Consider the following 9,879-nt stretch of genomic DNA (forward strand, 5'->3'; position numbering starts at 1 on the left):
TCATAAGGCATATCATTTGAAAGCCAAGGGTTCTCTTTAAAATTACATGACACGTTAGTGGAATTCTTCACAAGAGGTTCAATGGTCATAATACTAGGCACTAAATATCTTTTTTTTGTTGTTGATTGTAAAAGAATCCCTGTGCATTTCTGAACAGGCTTATGCAAACATTACAAGGAAGAAGTTACGCCTTGCAATGGTCCATGTATAACAAATTTTTAGTAATAAACTGTTTTCCCAAAACATTTGATTTATTTCTTGTGTAAAAATAATTTAACTCTAGAATTCAGTGGTAGATATTTTTTCTAGTTCAGTAATGAACCCCTGAGAAGCCTAGGTTCCAGAACTCAAATTCAGGAAGGTTTGGGAGGTAGCATGGGAATTAATGTTATATAAGGTCTAGGTTAAGCTGTGAACCTAAAAATAGAAATGGTGTAGAGGATGTTATATCCCTCAAGTATTGAAAGAACAGTATGTACAAATATGTGTTCTTCCTATAATTACAAAGCAAATAGTCACTTGTAAAAATTGATATATGATGTGGTTAAATAAAGCTAGCAGACTGCTGACCCTTTATGATTGGTTAAACACAATAAGTGGGGTCTTTAATTAAGGTAGAAATGGGAGATCCCTCATCCAATTTAGAGTATCATATGGTAAGGTGTAATCGGGAGATCTTTCTCATTAGTTAATAGGGCCAAATGATCTGCCTGGGTGAAATGAGTCCGAGTCACATGGATTCTGTGGCAGGAGGTGTTTGTTAAATGGGTGTCACAGAAAGAGACTGAACTAGAGGAGAGCTGAGAGGAAGTTAATCTTGAGAGTAGGCAGAGCCAGGAAGGATACAGGCTGCTAGCTAGTGGGAGTGAAAGGGTTTGTTTGTGATTTTGTTGAAGAGTTCTTGCTTTTGATTTATTTAATGTTTGGTGGGAAGCTCTAGCAGGGGGAAGGCTTGAGGATGGTGTTGCTTTCTGCATTGTTTTTGAGTATAGATTGTTATTGCTGTGATGGATTTGGCTTTCTGGTGTCTGAATAAATGTTTTGGTTCTGCTTTTCATGTGGAGAGTCTGAGGTATTTCGCGATTAAGAATTGCTCTGGGGTATTCATGGCAGCAGTATTATTTTCACTGGCCCAGATACCTCCTTGGATCTCAGTTTCCTCCTCTGTACAACGATTCAGTGACCCCTTAGGATGTCGGAGTCTGTCCTTCCCTCCCCTCCCCTCCCCTTCCCTCTCTCGCTTTCTCCCCTCTCCTCCCGACACCTTCCTTTCCCTGAACCTTAAACCTATTGCACCCTGAATCTCAGACACCATGCGGCCTCTGGCCCCTATCTAAAGGTTCTCTTTTGGACGCTCCTGACTTCAGATTGATTGTCAATAGTAACTGTTGCTGTTTATCTTCCAGCCTGGTGTCTTTCTTTTTCTTGGCTTCATTAAAGGGGGCCATGACCTAACTACTTTTTAAAGAGGCCCATTCAATGAATGGCCATTACCACACCCTAAATGAATACATGCAAAGACCTTTGCCTAAAGAGGCCAAGGTCTCCCAGTGCAACCTGGGTCATCTGCACTCATCCTGAGGAATATCAAGTCACTGGATTCAGATGGCTCTGGAGGATGGTGACTTACACAGCCCTGCCTCACTCAAAACAAAGACAAGTGCGAGTCATGTCATCATATATCTGACGGCATGGTCTTCTTTGGCAGTGAAGGACGAACACAACCACAGCCGTTGTGAATATCTCATTGGCATTACGGAAAGGTGAAATGTAACCTACCTAGCTTTAAGGCACTGGAGACTAGAGCATTTCCTGTGACAATTCGAACATGTATCTCCAAATGCAGGCACATAATTTCTTTGGTGATGATTAGAAAAGATCTATATAAATTACTTTATAAATGTTTATTAGATTGGATTGGACTACATTGAATTAAAAAATGCTCACAACTTCCATAATATTTCCACTTTCAGTTATACAGAAAGCTACTTTATAATGCTCTCCCATAGAACTTTGATTAATGAAAATGAACACACTAGGATTTTTAGCAATCCCTGTAAAACAGCAACCTCTGTGTAAATCAACTTGACTTGTTACAAGGCTGTTCACTCTGTGGATTTGTTCAACTCACATAACCTACGCCTGTGCATTTTGATGTTCACCTTAATAGTTGAGGGCATTTGCCCTACTGGCATAACTGGCAAAGAATATTCAAATCTTAATGATTCTGAAGAGTGGGCAAACTTTTGCCTTCCAGTTATGTCTCTCGTTACTGAGGCTGCACAGATTGTAACTATGATGTATGTTGATGTGTGTTGTTTGATTTTTATTCAGTCAGAAGCAGCTCTCAAGCCCACCTCTCAGGCAACTGTTGTGTCAGTCCTAAACTTACTATGACAAGCTAAACCCTATTCATCTTGTGTTGAAAATTAACTCTGTTTTGAACTGAACAGACTCAACATATTTAGCTGAAAAAAAAAACATTTACTAGACACAAAATAAATAAAAATGAAGAAAAATACTGGTTAGCTTTTGGTATAATATTTTAGGGTTGACACATAGATATGCTTTCCATAGATTATCTCATTTGATCCTCACAGAAACTTTGTAGAGAAGAGGTTGTTCTTGTCCCCTTTTTAAAAATGAAAAACTGAGGCTGAGAAAAGTTGTGTCTTTCACAGGGTCTAATACTGATTAATGTCTGAGCCAGGATTTGAACTGAAGTCTTTCATACGTAAAAGACCATAATAACATCATTCACTATATCACCTTACTATCCCCCCAAAAATAATAAAATATTGTGTTCCTTCAAGTCCAAAACCTCTCACAAGTGCACGCCCCCCTAAAAACCCATATTTTTTTTTACCATGGAGCTATTTTACCATGAGAATGCCAAGTTTAATCAATGACTTCATAGACAAGAATTTATAAGGTTCTTACTAAATGTTGGTCCTTGTTCCAAGCTCTGTGAGTACAAAAAAAATTCAGAAACATAAAAATTAATCCCTGACCTCAAGAAGTATAAATAGCAATAGGGAAGACAACACATAAATAAATAGGCTCAAATAACATTCATACGTGATTGAAAGAAGGCAATTTTCATTGTCCATAACTGTTTCTCCTATGATGTGACAAAGTAGTTTAGAACATGATGCTATTTCCAACTGATATTCAACTCATATAGCCAGAATGAGCAGTAAATAAAGACCCAGAAATTTCTATATCTCATAAAGTGGTACATAGAATTGAAAATGTGACATAAATTAAACTTTAGTGACAAATTTGGAAATCCTCAGTATTTGGAGGGATGGAAAAAATATATGCAAATTTCATGTTTTCTACACTTTCCCTGATACTGTTCAGATTTTGTGGTCTGGATCTCTCTCTCTCGCTCTCGCTGTCTCTGTCTCTGTCTCTCTCTGTCTCTCTCTGTCTCTCTCTGTCTCTCTCTCTCTCTCTCTCTCTCTCTCTCTCTCTCTCTCTCGCCCTCTATCTTTCTCTCTCTCTCGCACATGCACACACACACACACACTCATACACATACACAAACACATACACACACACACAATACCCATAGCCTTTATGAACTATGAATGTGAAAAGAGTTTTCAGAGAGCTAGGCAGGTTCTCCATGAAGAAGGGATTATGCCTTTCTAATAAATTAAATGACTGCATGTATATGTAAATGAATGTATGTATTGTGGTTTCGGGGATAAGGTTCAATAGAGAAAAAAATAATATAACAGTAGGGTGAAGACAGAAACTAAAATTGTCCTCTTTAAAAGAAACCATAATTCTGAATAATTTGTTTATCAGAATGTAAGACCCTTGAGGAACAATATCATTTTCACCATTGAATAGCACAAAAAATAATAAATCAATGGGTGCAATCTGAAGTATGGATATAACTAATAAAGGTTGATGAGAAGCCTACACCCTCAGAAAAGGAAAGTAAGATTGATTACTAATAATTTTAAAATATATGATCATGATACTAACAACTACCTTTTCTGTATTTGCAAAGGTTTGAAAAGTATTCTGCAAATATTATCTCGTTTGATACTCATAACAATGCTTTGAGAAAAGTGCTATAATTTTCCCCATTTTATAGATGAAGAAACTGTGTCTAAGAGAAGTGAAACAGTTGACTCAAGGTCACACACTTAGTAGATATTTGAAGCAAAATTTGAACATCAGATTTTCTGTTTCCAAATCTAACACTCTATGAACTTTATCACTGAGCTGCCTGAGTGAAGTTTAACCCTAGTTTTCACTATTGCTCCATTATATTTTTTTACTTCTAATAAAGGAAAAAAAATATATAGAGGAACCGGTGTTTCTCCAAAACTTTTTTCACTGCCTCCTTCACTCCTTTGTTTCTTAAGCTTATAGATGATGGAGTTCAACATAGGAACCACAATGGTGTAAAATACAGATACCACCATGTCATGGCTCAGAGAGTAGCTGGCAGTAGGCCTCAAGTACATGAAGAGGATGGTGCCATGGTAGAGGACTACACCTGTCAGGTGGTAACCACAAGTAGAGAAGGCTTTCTTTCTCCCTTCAGCTGAGCAGATCCTCAGAATGTAGTCAAGATGAAGCCATAGGAAACTAGGACAATCAGGATGGTGAAGATCTCAGTTGAACTCACAAAGATGAGAAGTAGAAGTTTATTGAGATGAGTGTCAGAATACGAGATGGCTAGGAGTGGAAGGATATCACAGAAGACGTGTTTCATTACACTGGATGCACAAAAGAATGAACTACATGTAGCCCCAGTATGCAAAGTGGCATGTGACACACCCCCTACATACAAGCCAATGATGAGAGATACATACACTCTTGGAGACATGATAGCTGTATAGGGCAGAGGGTTACAGAATGCAGTGTAGCGGTCATATGCCATAGCAGCCAAAAGGAAACATTCAGTTGTCCCACAAGTAACCAAGATAAGCATCTGGACAACACAATCAGAAAAGGAAATGGCCTTATTTTCTCCTAAGAAATTGACCAACATCTTAGGTGTGACAATTGAAGAATAACAAGCATCCAAGAAAGACAAAACAATAAGAAAATGATACATAGGGGTGTGGAGTCAGGAATCGACAAGTAACACAACTAATCCTAGATTCTCCACTAGGGTAAAAAGATAGATTGCAAGGAACAAAAAGAAGAGGATTGCTTGCAGCTCTAGCTAGTCTGTGAAACCAACTGGAACAAACATGGTGACCTTGGTGTTATTAGGCATGGTTTTTTTTGTATATAGCCAACTCTGGAGATAGCAAGAGAATTGTAACTTTAAGTGAAGTCTGCAGCATTCTGCTATATTCTAGAAATTCTATATATCACAAATGCATTGGGATAACATTGTGTTGGTTCCTATGATGCCCTTCCTTATAACAGAAACTGAAGTTACTGAATTCTCTATGAATGTTTATTGAAATTTTATTTTTAAATGAAAAAAATGAACCAATGATTCTTCTTCCAAAGCTACAGAGGATCATGTAACAATATACTTTCATTAAATAATACCAGTATAAAAATCGTTCCTTAAAATAATTCAAGAAAAACAATTTTCTGTGAAGAAAGAGGCTTTGAATGGATCACTTTGGATTTTAATATCACTGGAAGCCTCTTACATTCTATAAAAATAGGTACAGTTTTTAATATTTTCAAGAGGCTGTAGAGCCTGTGATTACTTGTTCTCATCCTGAAGAAAACAATCAGAGTGATGGGATTAAATTCTGGTTCTCCTACTTGCTACTTGTATGACTGTGAAGTTATTTAACTTTCCTCATTCTCGTTCTTTTTTTTCACAACAGGAACATTGATTGCATAGTTACTCTTTGATCTATTCCATCTCTACTGTTATGATCCCAATAAATGGTTAAACTTAATTTCAAGATTTATTATTTTCTGACACAAAACTTAAATCAAAGACTGATCGATCTAAAAGAGAATTTGAGTACCTCACCAAACATTAGGGCTGGAAGACGTCAGAGGTGATCAAATGGATGTGAATCCATAAAACAAAATCGACAAGTGGTTATCCATGTTAGATTTTATGATAACCAAGAAAGAGAAGTCAAACTCCCTCAGAAGCAATTTATACTTTTTTCTTTTCTTTCTTTCTTCTTTTTGTTTCACAGCTCTGATTATTAGGAAAGTGTCCTTTGCAAAAAGATTGACCTGTCTGTATCATTTACTTCTAACTACTGAGGTCAGATGGGAGAAAAAGTACTCCCACTTTAATATGATATATACCTCCAGAAGGATAACTACTTTATCCTCTTTAAATTTTTTTTCCATACTATACATTTCTAGTACCTTCAATAATGATCTTCATGATATAGTCTCTAATCTTACCCTCCTTGTTGCAATTCCTTTGGAGGCACTCTGGCTTGTCAAAGTGTTTAAAATGTGACATCAAGAAGTGAATACAATATTCAGATTGCTCTATTGAAGTATCAGACAATAGTAAGGTCATTTTCTGTCTTGACACTCTTCCTTTTTGTAAAGTAAAATATGACATCTAGAAAAAATATTAGAACATAGTAACAACTTACATCTTTAAACATTATGTAGCAATTCAGATTTATAACTTTATAGCTTAAACCCATGACGTATGTATTTCAGATATCATCGTCACTTTATACCTGATGCAAATGAATAACAAAGAGGATAAATGACTATTATAAAGATATGCAAAGGGATAATATGAGACACAGTATGCTAACACATTTATATTTGTTCTAGTACATAGTAAATGCTTAACAAATGCTTGCTGAGTGATTTCAAGTACAGCATGCTGTCCATGCCACTTAGTGACCTTCGGGAATACTTGGTGCAATTCTCATCTCACATGTTTTAGTATATAACTTTTGAAACAATCACACAATTCTCTGGGTTTCTTATTCCTTAAAGTTAAGTTGAGGAGGTTAGATTAATAGTTACTGCTTCTGTGTCTATTACTCTATGTCTGTAGAAATCTTTTGACTTGGTAGTAACTCTGGTAAAAAAAAAAAGAAGAAGGAAATGTGTATAATTATTTGGGCATAAGTCTGTAATCTTTCAAAGGAGTGAAAAGTCAGGGAACATGTCTATTTCATCTTTGGATCTTGCAAAGTACCCAATAGAGTTTCAGTGCTAGGCACATGCTAGGGATTTCTTCATTGTTGGTTGACTGACATTAACACTTCCCTAAGTATTTATTCCATGAATGAATGTATGAAAGCTATTTATCAACGTGAATTAATCCTCTTCAGCTAAATGTAGATGACACAGTCATAAAAGATTAAAGTGCAAAAGAAAAACAAATTTAGATTGGAGAATTCATCCTTATCGTATACCAGAGAAACGAAATAGTGGGTTATTTAATGATGTGCTCAAGCTCAGAATTAGACTGTTACCAATTCTCCTCAGGTCAGATCTAATTTCAAAATGATCGATCCTACCTGTGGAAAAGAAGAACAGAGATTGTAGGTTAAGTAGAATATGAGTGTCATGTATTTAAATCACATACACGTATTCACCTAAGTATTCAGTGTCTCGGTGGGGAATAGTCCTGCAGGGATCCAAATTATTCATCTTCTGGAGTAAAAACTTAAAGACTGTAAACAAATGAGGAAGTAGATATTTTAGGAGATTATTGGAGATGTAGAAATTACTTTCGGAAGGGTTCCTCCTTCTAAATTTTGAAACAGAGTGTTTAATAGAAACATGTTAAAGTGGAAGAACATTAGATAAAATAATTTGGATTCTAGTCATATCTCTTTCACTTTTTTATGTGAGATCATAAATACAGAACATATATTCTCTGACCATCAGCTTAATCTAAAAAAATGAGATATCTGCCATTTACAAAGGATTAAGGGATATTTAAATGCTCTAATATCTTTGGAGTTTCATTCAATCCTTCCACTACTGACTTGTGATGGAATGGAAGAAGCCCTAGGTTCTCCTAGAATATGTCAGTGGAGTAAAGGTTCCAGAAGATCATATTATATTTGAAAAGGTCGAAATGAGAGATTAGAGGCAAGTTTTAATTTCCTGACATTTTAGCTTCAGATTATCTAAACACATGAATGCTCTTTAAACACTCCATTCTATGGCTCCCACATATGTTTCCAATCTTATTATGTGTCACATATTTTTAAATAGTAACTCTGCTAGGCAAAATTGCTGAGCAGCTGCAAAATGGGAAGGAGGAACCTGAGATCCAACAGGATAGTAAGCTGCCTGATGAAAATCTACAGGAAATCAATCAATTACAAATATTTTTTGACACAAGAAGAAATAGAATACTTAAATAACCCTTTCATAAAAAAAGAAAACAAAATTGAAAAAGCCATCAATGAACTTCTGAAAAACAATTACCAGGATGATGGAAATTCATAGGTGACTTATACCAAATATTTAAAGAACCAATCCTTCCAGTACTATATAAACTACTTGAGAAAATAGGAAAAGTATGCACTGGTGCAGCCTATGCACTCTGCCCTACCCAATCCCCATGTAGCAGAACCTATCCATTGACCTTCATGACTATCCTGGCCTGGACATTTGCCACTACCTGTCTCCCTGTGGATTCTGCTACTTTAAAATTAGTTCAGATTCTCTTCTTAGAGGTATCTGAAGGAATCTATGACAGAGCTAAGATGAATCCGTGCTCTCACTCCTCCATTTTGGCTCCCATCAAAAAAAAATAGCAACCTCTTTCTTAGGTCACAACATCAATATGTGAAAGAGGTATGGACTGAACCCATATTTTCTTGGTTCTGAGACCATCTCTCTGTGAACTACACTATATTGCCTCACAACACGATAAGAGATGCCCCCAAATGGAAAGTCATACGTACAGTAAGTGAAGCGATACATTGTGAACTTAGGTTACCCCCTGGCTCCAAAGACAATGACGACTCCACTGAACCACGCTGCTCTCAGTAAATGCGTATTCAAATGCCTAACTTCAATCTGTTGAATTTCATTTTTGATGTCTCTCACATTTAGTCTCATATTTATTTTAACGCAAAGTCTCATGGCTCTCCCATTTATTCCCTGTTTGATCCAGGTAAATCAATTAGATCCTCTGGACATTAACTTTTTCATCTGTAAAATGACTGAATTGCACTCACACTTTGATGTCTAAGTTTTCTTCTACTTCTAAAGTGTAGGGATTGTATTCTCAATTCATAATTTTTCTCTTTCTCTGTCTTTCCAATTCCCTATCTCCCAGTATTTCCCTCATATATTTAAAAATAGACTGCTCATCACTTGACTGAAAACAGTGTGTGTATGTGTGTGTGTGTGTATATATATATATATATATATATATATATATATATATATATATATATATATATATATATATATATATTGCACGTGTATATATATACATATATGTATATGTACATATGTATGTATGTGTCCAAACAAGCTCTATTTAGGACAAGAGGAAAACAATTAAAAGAAGGAAGGCAGTAGAATTATACGGGGGTTGAGAAAATGAGATTTCAGTTGAGCCTTAAAGGAAGCCAGAAGGGCAGCATGAAGAGGCAAAACATTCCAAGGGTGGAGGATAGCAAGAGAAAATACCTGGATCCTTGGTAAGAAATGTCTTGGTAAGGAAACAGAAAGGAAGCCAGGGTCACTAGACGAAAGAATAATTTATGGTGCACATAGTAGGTTATGATTCTGTTGAGCTTTTTAGGACTGGGAGTGATAAAAAAGAGGTGGGTGGGTGAGAAGAATGGAGGAAAAAGCTGCATGAGAGGCATTAAGAGAAAATGCATTAGAAAAAATTCCTAAATAGTAAAACTTTCTTTACTTTAGTAAAGTTTAGTTTCTTTAGTATTATTGATTAAATTTCTTTACCTAATT

General features: G+C 36.0%; 1 pseudogene; it reads right to left on the bottom strand.

Moving 5' to 3' along the window:
* Window positions 1–4,300: 4,300 nt before the first annotated feature.
* LOC140522593 (olfactory receptor 5T9-like) lies at window positions 4,301–5,248 on the bottom strand (annotated as a pseudogene).
* Between the last annotated feature and the right edge of the window lie 4,631 nt (window positions 5,249–9,879).

This window comes from Notamacropus eugenii, chromosome 2 (genome assembly GCF_028372415.1).
Source record: "Notamacropus eugenii isolate mMacEug1 chromosome 2, mMacEug1.pri_v2, whole genome shotgun sequence".
Taxonomy (NCBI): domain Eukaryota; kingdom Metazoa; phylum Chordata; class Mammalia; order Diprotodontia; family Macropodidae; genus Notamacropus; species Notamacropus eugenii.